Below are 12,600 nucleotides of genomic sequence, written 5' to 3'. Positions count from 1 at the left end.
ATCCTAAAAGCTGATACTTTTAAAAGTGCTTTTTAGAAACAGCAAAGCAGTGGTGCCAGAAAAAACAATGACGTCAGCCCTTAACCCCAGAGAAGCAGCCTTCAGGGAGACCCCGGGGACCCATGAGAGGACACTGCAGAGCTCCGAGGAGGCCTGGTCTGTTGTTCCCCTGCCCAGTCTGATGGTTCTAGACCCCCAAATATGCAGATCCAAGGACTTGTGACAGAACAGCTGCGAAGCCAGCAATTTGTGGGCTTTGGGGGGCATTAGAAACGTCTGGGGGGCTGGTTAAAAATCCTGATTGCTGGGTCCCACCCTTCAGAGAGTTTAATTCAGTTATTCTGAGGTGGGTCCCAGGAATATGCATTCTTGTCAAGTACTTGAGGTGATTCTGATAAGGAGTTCCACACTTTGAGAAAAACTATCCTAAATAATGGTAGAACCATCACTTACTAATTTACTTTTCTCTCACCTCGCCTTTCTTTTTTTTTTTTTAAGATTTTATTTATTCATTTGAGAGAGACAGAGAGAGAGAGGGGCAGAGAGAGCACAAGCAGGGGGAGAGGGAGAAGCAGACTCCCTGCTGAGCTGGGAGCCTGACGAGGGGCTCGATCCCAGGACCCTGAGATCATGACCTGAGCCGAAGGCAGACGCTTAACCAACTGAGCCACCAAGGCACCCCTCACCTCACCTTTCTAAATGCCCCCAAAGTTATGCCTTCTGGGCCACAAGTGTGGTTGTCCAATTCACATGCTGCATAAGGGTTCCCAGCTGAGAGGATAAGTGGGAGCTGAGATCTAGGTGCCTGGCCCGGGGTCGTGCCCACCCAGAGTAATGAACGCTCTTTCTTTGGACAGAGGCACCTCCAACTTGCAAGCCTTTGTGCCCAAGTACAGGGCTGTGTCAGCCCAGAAGGGGCGCTTTTATTTTCTGATTCATACAAAGACACCATATAGACTAGTGGCAGACCCGCATCTGTTGTCCAATGCCTGGGACACCGCACCTTCCCCAGACCACAACACTAGCACCCTCAACCAACCATTGCTCTTGAAGGCTGAAACCAGAACTGGGTTTGACGGCTCATCATTTTCCTTATGCATCATTCGCCAGGTCTTTCCCGAGCACCTGCGATGGCCCAGCGGTGGCCAGCCGGGCAGCAAGTGGGCTCCTCCCTGAACGAGGCCCGTCAGCTCCTGCGTGTGAGCGAGGGACACACTGTTGCCTCATCACGTCTCTTTCCTGGAAAGATACTGCCTCACTGATCTGGTGGGCAGATGGCAGATTTCTCCTGGGTTTGGTAAGTATTTCCCAGGAACGGAGGCTCCATGGTCATAGCCCTTGGACAAGGCTCCAGGTCACCGGGCTTACCAGGTGGGCAGACTGTCGGATGGCACAGACTATATCCTTACAAATGCTCTTCTCCCTGCCCCCTGCTTCCCAGCTTTCTCACGTTATAAACTGGATGAACAGTGTGTGGCCAACGGCTTGTGTGTCAGGGCAGACAAAGACCAAGTGGTTGGATTGCTGGGACTCTCGGCTGTATCCTTGGTGAAGTAGAAGAGGATGCCCTGAGCCCCTCGGAGTGAGGAAGCGTAGTCTGCTCTGGGCTGGAAACCCTCCCTCTGCTACAGCCTGGCTAATCGCTATGGCAGAGAGACCAAGCATAGATGGGAATTCGCAGCTGCAAGAGAACAGAAATCTGAAAGGGACAGAACGGTCTGATAAAGAGACAGCTGGAGTCTGAACTGACCTCCCTTTGTTCATGGAACAGCTATGAGGTGCCCCTTCCCATCCTGTCACGAGCACTGGCTAGCCAAGTCCAGTCAGTGGTCTCCAAGAGCTCATAAGCTCTTGGAGGAATACCTGAAATAGGTAGAGTACTGCTCTGGATATTCCACATCTTTTCTTTGAAATAAAGTTATGTGTGACGTATTTGAACCCTGTTTAGCTGCCGAAATGCTCTTAAGTACTATGCCATTGGCCAGTCTCTGAGGAATGTTGAAGAAATAGTTCTTCAAAACTGATTACTTTGTTTATTGCTGGAATCTTTTTGACAACTCAACAGAATGACTTCCCTCAGGTCTCAGTAAGCTTTCTTCCTTCCAAAAAATGATTTCGCTTTATGAGTACCGTGAATAATACAAATCTATAGCAATAATTACAGTGAACCGTGGTAGGCAGCAAGACAGGGAAACGCACCAAGGCCTGTGGGCGCTTGCAAGGAAGAAGGCCCTGGAGGATGACAAGAGTCCTTTGGGTGGAGCCTGGGAAGGAGCAGAACGGTCTGTGCAAAGGCACAGAAGCCAAGGAGTGTGCCCTGTGAGAGGGGTCTCAGCACACCCGCCTTGCTGAAGCGCCACGGGAGGGACGCCAGCAGCCAGAGACCAGGCAGGGCGGCAGGCTGAGGCCTATAACCTTTGCATGATGTGCTAGAGGATCAGCATTTCTCCATGAGGATTCGTTAAAGGTTTTTCTTAAGCTAGGGAGTAACTAAGATCAAACCTGTATTTTCGTTAGCTTTTGTACTTGTTTATTTAAATGAAAGTTTTCAAAAGTAATTTGCATACATGGTAGCAAAATTCAGGTAACCCTCAAGTGCAGTACGGAAGGACAAGACTCCTTTCTGCCCACTAGCACCAAACTCTGAGTCTTCTCTTCCCAGAAGCAACCTCTATTTCTAGTTTCACATATATTCTACCAGAGGTGTGTACAAGCATATATATAAAGGTCCATAGCATCTTGTTGTACAGGTTGGGTACTGCACAAAGCCACCCAGCCCAAGGGACGAGCCCATTGCATACTCGCTTCCCAAGTTGCTCCGTGGATGGGGCTGTATCAGATGCACCAGAGCAGGGACCTTTTCCTAATTTGTTCAAAGGCCCTGCATGGGCCAGCTGAGACCACTTATACACATGACACACACACACGCACACACACACACACGGGCACTCATTCTCACCGCCTTTTGCTTATATAGAAAGGAATATCTTCTATATTCATTGTTTAACACCTTCATTTTACAAAGTATCACAGAGATAATTCCACATGGACAAAAGTAGATCGACCTCATTTTCTTTTCAAGGCTGTTAGCGTTCTTCAGCACCGAGGACCCTTCCGGTAGCAAATGTAAGACAACTTACCTCAAACCAGCTGAAACAAGTCACCTAGCTTGTCATCAGTAGGCTCCTTCCTCCAGCCCCAAATCCTGGGGTTAGCACCTTCTGCAGCGTCCACCTTCCAGTCTCCTAGAAGCTCCAGGCTCTTCTCTCATGGCTGTGACTCTTCCCGCCTCATACTCATTCTGATGGGACAAGATTTCATTTTACATGAAACAGTTCTGAGGCCAGGGAAATAGGATGGACTGACTGGCTCCCACCAACTAGTTCACCCCCGGAGGTGGGAGTGGGGTCAATACCAAGCAACCATTAGGAGGGGGCAAAAAGGAATGGATTCTAGGGTAGCAACCAGTAAATGGCCCTTCCAAATGCCATCATCCAAATACCATCATCATTTCGATAGCTCCTACCAATGGATGGTCCTTTAGCTTGTGTCCAGTGTCTCATTTTTATAAACGGTGCCATAACTGACATGTTCACGTAGACATCTTTGCACATGCAAGGATTTCTATAGGACAAATTCCTCGAAGTAGAATTTCAAGTCACAGGGTGTCCATTTGCGTAACTCTACAGACGTGGCCATACTGCCCTTTGAAGGGCTGCACCCACTCAAACCCCACGTTTCTGACATGACTCACTTGTACACACCCTTGTCCGTGTGTTGTCAACTTTCTTAGACCTGTACTTTCAAAATTCAGTTTGACAACGGTGTGGTTGACGAACAGGAGAGGGAATAAGAGTGGAGGTAAGAAACATAGTCATGTAATTACAATAATAAAAGGGCCTGAACTACTGTGGCTGCCTCACATCTGAAAAAGTAGAGGCCAGATCGTGTGCGTGTTCCAATACGGCAGGAGAAAATAGAGCTGCTTTGGTGAAAGTTTTGCAATGATAGGGCTTCATTTTGACAAAAAGAAAAAAAAAGATTCTGTTATTAAGAATTTTCTGGTTGGAAATAAAAAACAAACATGCTAAGTATCAAAGGCCTTAACACAGACCCTACACAGAGAATTTGAGCTAAGCCCATTTAGATGCTAGAAACAAACCTAGAAATGAAATAGTGTGTTATCAGAGCACACATTAAATGACATTCTAAAAACACATCTTATAAACTCTAAATAGTCTGCAGTGTAAAAAAAATATGGCAAAAATGGTCTTACTAAAGCAGAATAAAGCACTGAATTCTAAGGTCTGCTGTTGAACTCTTTGAAAAATCTTTCCTCTTAGGGCTCCTGGGTGGCTCAGTCAGTTAAGCATCTGCCTTCAGCTCAGGTCATGATCTAGGGGTCCTGGGATGGAGCCCTGAGTCAGGAGAGGGGGGGTCTCTGCTCAGCAGGGAGCCTGCTTCTCCCTCTCCCTCTGTCTGCCGCTGCTCATGCTCTCTCTCCCTCTCTCTCTCTCACTCTGTCAAATAAAATCTTTTTTAAAAATAAATAAATAGGGGCACCTGGGTGGCTCAGTCGGTTAAGCGTCTGCCTTCGGCTCAGGTCATGATCCCAGGGTCCTGGGATCAAGCCCAGCATCAGGCTACCTGCTCAGCAGGAAGCCTGCTTCTCCCTCTCCCACTCCCCCTGCTTGTGCGCTCTCTCTCTCGCTGTGTCTCTCTCTGTCAAATAAATAAATAAAATCTTTAAAATAAATAAATAAATAAATAAATAAATAAAATAAAAAATCTTTCCTCTCTGGATCCTTCCCCTTGGATGCTATAAACCAGAGAACTCTAAGCTCTGACCTTGTACACTGCAGACGTCATAGCAAATGCTAGTTGTAGTCATGTAAGATCCATCCGACACCTTACCCTGGCTTCAAAATGATATTCTTGATTATGTATAAAATCTGCTTGTGAATATAAGGTACTATATATGATGCATTAAATCCTCTGCAACACTCCAATTTCTTGGAATGGCTAAAGCTATTTCCCTACTGCATGCACTGACAGGAGAAAAGAAGCATTTCTTCTTCCAGATCCCCTGACATTGTAACTACCCATCCAATCCTGCTTTTCTCATTACTTGCACCAACCATTCTGAGATTCTTCTGTCCTATAAAATTCTTGAAGGAGAAAACAAAAAGGAGAACATTTTTGAAATAGTTGCAAAATGGAGTGGGGGAAGAGCAATACATTTCTAGGAGGTGTAATATGCCCGCGGGACAGAGGGCAGATAAACAAGGTGGGGCAGGATGGGTGTTGGTCTTGGGGAGAACAGTCCACATCACGTGATGCTGTATCTATCGGGTGGGAGTCCCTGGAGGAGGGACCAGGCAGTTTGCAGACTTGGACCTCAGACCTGGAAAGGGATACCAGGCACTCTGAAGCCATCTGGGCACCAGCAGAACCTCTCGGAGCAAGGCCACCTGCTTCAGGCCAGCCCAGTGCAGCCTGCGGGCTCTGTGGCCCCTGCTCTCTGCTCAGCTCTCTCTCCAGCGACAGGTCTGGGCAAGATGCCACCTGCACTCCCGCTGGGCACCACGCTTAGTTCTCCAATGAGCCAGAACTTCCTGAGCTTCTGCCAGTGCCTCCCTCAGTTCAGTTTCCCTTATTTCCCAGTACCTATGTACAACTGGGGCTTCCTTGCCAGGATACCAAAGAGTCCAGAGTCCAGAGAATTCCCTGAGCCATCAAACCCTGATTGGCCAGGCTCTTCAGTACAGCTTTGCATCCTGGATCCACTCTGGCACAGACTGGTCCGAGGCCAGTAATCCCTGGCAGGAAGGAGGATCTGAAGGCAGGGAGAAGTTTTCCCTCAAAGACTATGCTACAGTCAGGTTGAAAAGCCAGCTCTGGAATGCGGTGTGCTTGGCCCAACTCCAACTCCCATTCCCTATTTCTGTCCTGTCATCCATCAGGGCCAGGAGACCTGCCTCCTCCGTGGCTCCTCCCTTGACCGTCATCCGCCGGAGGCTCTCACTTCTCCTTAGATCCTGCTATTTACAATCATTACTGCAGGAATTATACCCACCCCCCAAGCCCCCAGCAAGTACACCAGGCCTTCAGCACCAACATGTTCTTCCATCTCTCCTCAGCGGGAAGCATGGCGCCAGCACACAGCAAATACTTGGGCCATTGCATTAAGGTCTGTTTTACCCTCCCCTAAAACACTCCAATTCCAGAAAGAACCCAATGTTTCTCGTAGCTGGGAGTCAGGAAGATGACATCTGTTCCCTTCCAATCGAGTCGCCTTGCAGACCCAACAGAGTCAAACTCTAAATGTGCCTAAGTTCCTGCTTCCTCAGTTTCCCTCTCTCCTTCCTTCCACCCCTCTGCATTCTACCCTCACTGCCAGCACCACCAAGGCCCCAGAGCCGTGAGGCCTCTGAAGCCTGCCCTTCACTGTCAAAGAGCTGCATGAATTCATTTTTCCAAGTTCAACCCTCATCAGACAAACCAGCCTCGCTCTTGCTAATATCATAACCTTTCAAAGCGTAACTGTGATGCATGATCATGCTTTAAAAAGCCCCTTCCACCAAGGCTGAGGGTGAGTGGGACGAAGGAAGTGAAGAGATAGTTCTGTCACCAACAGGTAAATTTCTTCCTCTCAAAATTACTTAAGGGGCTGAAAGGCTTCGAAGGGTTCACGGCCCTCCCTAAAAAGTACCCGGTGCACCCAGGAGGTGGTGTCCGGAAGGCTGACCCCTCTGAAGGGCCCGCAGTCACCCAGCTGGCCCTCCGCCTACGCGGGCAGGAACGCCACTGAACTCTGCCCCCTTGGCACTGAAGTGGGAGGCAATTTGGAGGCAGCCACTTGGGCTCCGTCAGGCCCACTGGGTACCTTGCCTAACCCATCTGTTTTCCCTTTCCTTACAAAGCTGCTTCCTCAGCGGGCTCAGCAAGGAAACCCCTGAGTAAACAGAGTGTGTGCTGTTGGCCCCAAGGTTTCTCTGAGGTGTACCCCAGGGACTCATGCCTGGGTGAAGCCCACTTCCAGCCCTCTTGCCAGGCCTCCAGCCCGTCGCAACTACTGTTTCCACCAAGTAGTTTCTTTCAACTACATTCCCTTCAGCCTCTGAAGGAAGAGCTTACATCTCCAGACAGCAAGACAGAGGAAATCTCGGAGGCAGATGTCTGCTGAAGGCACTGAGGCTCTCCGCCTGCTTCCCCTGCTGGAGCACCCTCCCCAGCAACAGAACAATGGCTCCAATCATGCAGGGGAGCTCCACAGACTTCCAGGTTGGCTCGTTTTCAGCATCTGTGTGGTTCGGGGGCCTCATCTTTGGGGGGGTGACAAGAAGTAGCTGACATGTGAGGTCGGAGAGGCACAGATACAGCTGTGATCCCCGTTTCTTAGGTGGGGAACCTACGGCTCAGAGGGCAATAGCTAAGAATTGACGGGACAAGAAGTCCAGCCCACAGCTTTCTCAATTGAAATCCCATATGTTAACCATTGTTCTTTTTCCATGCTGGGCTGTTTGAGCACATGGGGCCAGGGCCACAAACCATCTTATAAGCCTTATCATCTGTATAGGAAGGCCCTCAATGTACTGGCTAAGCTCATGGACCGGCTCAAGAAATAAGTGGGCTGCACCTCAGCTAAGAGACCATGGAAAGTGGGGTTTGGTGATAGCCAAAGACCCTGTTCTTTACCAGTATTACTGTTGCTGGTTTTGGTCCAGAAACCCAAGAAATAGTAGATAATGTCTACCCCTTACTGGTATAATCTTAAGCAATTTATCTAATCTCTGCATGCCTCCATCTTCTCATCTGTAAAGTGGAAATAATAAGAGCCCCTACTTCATAGGGCGATTGTGAGGATTAAGTGAGTTAATATGCGTAAAACACCCAGAAGAGTGCCTGGCGCATGGTAAGAACCATATATTGCTGATGCTATCTGTCATCAACACCACCGTCCCCATCCTCATCCTCAACATCACATCATCTTAGTCTGACACCTCTCCCCACTTCTCTCCAGGCAGAGTCAAGCATTCTTGTCCATAGCTCCAAGAGCCTTTAATGACACCTTCATTGTAGTCCTTATCACTTTCTATCAATGCCTCTAACCTGAGCAGCAATCGTGACTTTTCATCTATGTATCTTGAGTGTCTTATACTGTGCCTGGCACATAATAGATAATGCAATAAGTGTGTGTTGAATGAATGAAAAATCATGCCTAATTCTAAAACTAGGCCTTCAGATAAATTGCAAAGGGTATCTAACTTTTATAAGACTTTTAAAAAATATTTTACTTATTAACTTGAGAGAGAGTGCATGAGCCAGGGGAGGGGCAGAGGGAGAGGGAGAGAGAGAATCTCAAGCAGACCCCCTGCCCAGTGCAGAGCCTGATCTCACTACGCTGAGATCATGACCTGAGCCAAAATCAAGAATCAGACGCTTAACAAACTGAGTCACCCAGGGACCCCTATAAGATTTTTAAATATGCCCCCCACCCCCAGATCACATCTCTGAGATCAGAACATAATAATAGGTGATAAGAAAATTCAAAGGGCGGGGCGCCTGGGTGGCTCAGTCGGTTAAGAGACTGCCTTTGGCTCAGGTCATGATCCCAGGGTCCTGGGATGGAGCCCCGCATTGGGCTCCCTGCTCAGTGGGAAGTCTGCTTCTCCCTCTCCCTCTGCCCCTGCTTGTGCTCTCCCTCTCTCGCTGTGTCTCTCTCTGTCAAATAAATAAAATCTTTTAAAAAAAAAAATTCAAGGGCGCCTGGGTGGCTCAGTTGGTTAAGCGACTGCCTTCAGCTCAGGTCATGATCCCAGGGTCCTGGGATCGAGTCCCGCATCGGGCTCCCTGCTCTGCGGGGAGCCTGCTTCTCCCTCTCCCATTCCCCCTGCTTGTGTTCCCTCTCTCGCTGTGTCTCTCTCTGTCAAATAAATAAATAAAATCTTTAAAAAAAAAAAAATTCAAGGGGCTTTAAATTGTGATGTGTTAGACCCACGTAAGACATTTCCATTGTGACCATCATTGTATCAACTAATAGCAACAAACTCCATCTGAGGCGCTGAGTGCCCCTGAGGGCTTAGGGACCCCCTCCCCCTTCAGCATTTGAAGACTCAGAAACAGGCAATCCCCAGAAGTATCCCCACGAGTCTTGCCCTAACAGAAACCTTTTCTAAGGACCCACCATGGTTTGGAAGGTTTTACAATGAACTTTCAAGAAAGACTCCAAAAATAGGTTCATGAAATACTGATTGAGCGCCTCCTATGTGCCAAACACTGGACCTGCAAACATGAGGGGAGACATGTCTAGAAGAGGAAGCTGACGTATGAACAGATAACTCATATACGGTGAGTGGTACACAGAGGCCTGCCCTGTGTTCAGAAAGTGCAGAGGACGGGTCTAATGTAGGGGTTTGAGGAATTAAAAAAAATTTTTTATTTAAATTCAATTTAAATTCAATATAGTGTATTATTAGTTTCAGAGGTAGGGGTCAGTGATTCATCAGCTGCATACAACACCCAGCGCTCATTACATCACGTGCCTTCCTTTATGCCCATCATCCTGTTACCCCACCCTCCACCCACCTCCCCTCCAGCCACCTTGTTTGTTTCCTGTAGTTATGAGTCTCTTATGGTTTGCCTCCCTCTCTGTTTTCATCATATTTTATTTTTCCTTCCCTTCCCCATGTCCCCGGTTTTGTCTCTTAAATTCCACATATGAGTGAACTAAGTCAGTCAGAGAAAGACAAATACCATATGACTTCACTCATATGGGGTTTGAGGATTTTTATATGGCGGCAGAGACTGACCTAGGACAGCGGATGCATTTTCAGGTTCTTTCCAGGGCAGCTGTGGTTCAGAAATACCAAGGACTGCCAAGCACACTGCTGCACAACCCGAGAAGGTGCAACTACCACTCTTGTAACCCGTATTTAAGAGGCCAGGAAGAGGAAGCCCTCCCCCTGGGCAGACCATCGGAGCTGCTGGCCTGGCTGGAGTCCGGAGTGGGGCACGCCCTCCCATCACCGGGCACACAGTCACCTTCGCTCAAACAATGCCAGTGTTGTCCCTGACTGCCTCAGGCGCCTGCAGCCTCCCCACTGAGCCTGCACTCCACCTCACCTCGAAAATGCTGTCGTCATCCGTGCCCTGGGGAGGAGCATCATCCTGTCGAGTCTCGGTGCCTGCCTTCCTTCAAGCCCAGGCCTGGGCACCCACTGGTCATTGTGGGTGTGCTTCTGGTTTCCAAGGAGTGGCCACTCTTTATACTTGGAGAATTACTTTTAAATAAATGAGGTGCTGTGAGAAGTGCAGCAAAGGGCCTGTTCCTGAGGGATAACCTTTCATTCACCTTGTGCAGCAAGGTGCTCCAGACTAGAAAGACGCATGAGCGTACAAATAAAGGGAGCCGTGAGGTTTGGGACTAAGGTTAACCCTCCTTGCAAGGAAAGAAGCTTCCAGCTCAGGCCCCTGTGGGTCAATATGGCTGTAGCTGTCCATCCCTATGCAGGTGCAACTCCGGAGGTCGGCCCTCCAGTGAGGTCTCTTTTTTTAAAAAAGATCTTATTTATTCACCTGTCAGAGAGAGAGAGGGAGAGCACAAGCAGGGGGTACAGCAGGCAGAGGGAGAAGCAGGCTCCCCGCTGAGCAAGGAGCCCGATGTGGGACTCGATCCCAGGACCCTGAGATCATGACCCGAGCCGAAGGCAGCCGCTCAACCCACTGAGCCACGCAGGTGTCCCCCTCCAGTGAGGTCTCTTAATCGGATTAACAAGCCAGCCTTACCAAACCAGGCTTCTCTGGTTCTTAGCTAATTACCCTCAATAACCTTTTCTTTCCCACGGAGGCCCAAGGGTCTGTGACAGGCCACGCCCCCAAGGCTCCAGGCACCTGGCTGTGCTGGGCCCAGGAAGGAACTTAAGGAAGAGGCTGGGCTGGGAGGAGGAGGAAGAAGAAGGCTTGGCCGTTCTTGAGCTGGCACCGGGCCGAGGACACTGGATGTAGAGAGTAATCCGTTGCTTCTGTAAACTGAAAAGTGCCCCCAAAGAAATTCCATATCATCGAGGTGCTCGCTGCCGTGGGGAACGCGGAGGAAGGAAATAGCACGAGGCAGTGGCTGATAAAATACAGCCCTGGGCAAGAGGCACCAGATTTGTAAAATGGAAAAAGTGAGAGGTTCTAAAAAACTAGAGAGAATTGTTTTACACTTTGGAACATTTTGGCCGGCTCGGGTATTGAGTGATTTTTGCAAATCATGGAATTTTAAAATAATAACATCACATTATTATAACATATGTTTACAGTCAATAGTGGCAAGAAACACAGAAAAGTATAGAGAGATCATCAAAATCACCAGCAAGAATAACCACACACACAAGAATAACCAGTTATTATTCGGTGTGCCACATCCTCATCCTTTAGAGCTGTATCTACCTAAAACCTAAGGTTTCTTTACAAGAGTCATATAATATTGTTACTATAGTTACTCATCTTGCAAATATTTATTGATGACCTACTTACTATTCACTGGGGACGCAGCAATGAGCAAATCAGACAAGTCCCCTGTCCTCATGGAGCTGGCACTCCTCATGGGGAAACAACAGTAAATAAGTAAACATGGAAATGTGCCATGTGCCAGGCAGCAATAAAGGCAATAGAAAAAATAAGGTGGGGGGGACAGGAAGTATGGGGTGGCAGTGGGTGGTGGGAGGAGGACTGAGTGGTCACTATTTTTATATGGAAGACTGGGATGATCTGGCCGACAAGGTGATTCAACCAGAGACTTAAGAAAGTGAAGAAGCAGCTGTGAGGTATCTCGGGGCAGTGTTTTAGGCAGAGGAAGAGCAAGTGCAAAGTCCTGGGGCCACAACTGTCAGAAGAAGATTCAGGAGTCCAGGGTAGCTGGAGCGGAGTGAGTGAGGAGCAGAGTGGAGAAGTGGGAGGTGGGGGGCACGGATGGGGGGAATCAGATTATGGAAGGCATGTAAGCACGGTGTATCTTGTTTCGTTTGACTTATTGTTAGATTCTGAGCATTTTCCTACTTCATTACATTTTTTTCAAAAACATAATTTTGTAACGACAGCATAAAATTCCACCAGATAGGCCAACCATAACATATGCAAACAATATCTTCTGTGGGTTTTATTTTTTTTAAGATTTTATTTATTTATTTGACAGAGACACAGAGGGAACACAAGCAGGGGGAGTGGGAGAGGGAGAAGCAGGCTTCCCGCCGAGGAGGGAGCCCGATGTGGGACTCGATCCCAGGACCCTGGGATCATGACCTGAGCCGAAGGCAGACGCTTAACGACTGAGCCACCCAGGGGCCCCTTTTGTGGGTTTTTTAAAAATTATTTTTCTCTGTTATCAGTATCATGATGCTTAACACATAAATCTTTAGGAGATCTCTGATTATGTCCATACAGTAAATTCCTAGACATGTAATTGTTTGGTCAAAGAATATAAATATGTAAAAGGTTTTTGATACACACTGCCAAATTTGCCCAGAAAGGGGCTGATGAATTATAACTCTGTATATGTAAGAATTTCCATTTCACCCCACTGGATATGATAATTTTTAAAAACCTTCGGCAATT

The sequence above is a fragment of the Neomonachus schauinslandi genome, chromosome 3 (genome assembly GCF_002201575.2).
Source record: "Neomonachus schauinslandi chromosome 3, ASM220157v2, whole genome shotgun sequence".
NCBI lineage: Eukaryota > Metazoa > Chordata > Mammalia > Carnivora > Phocidae > Neomonachus > Neomonachus schauinslandi.
Note: the sequence above shows the minus strand (reverse complement) of the source record.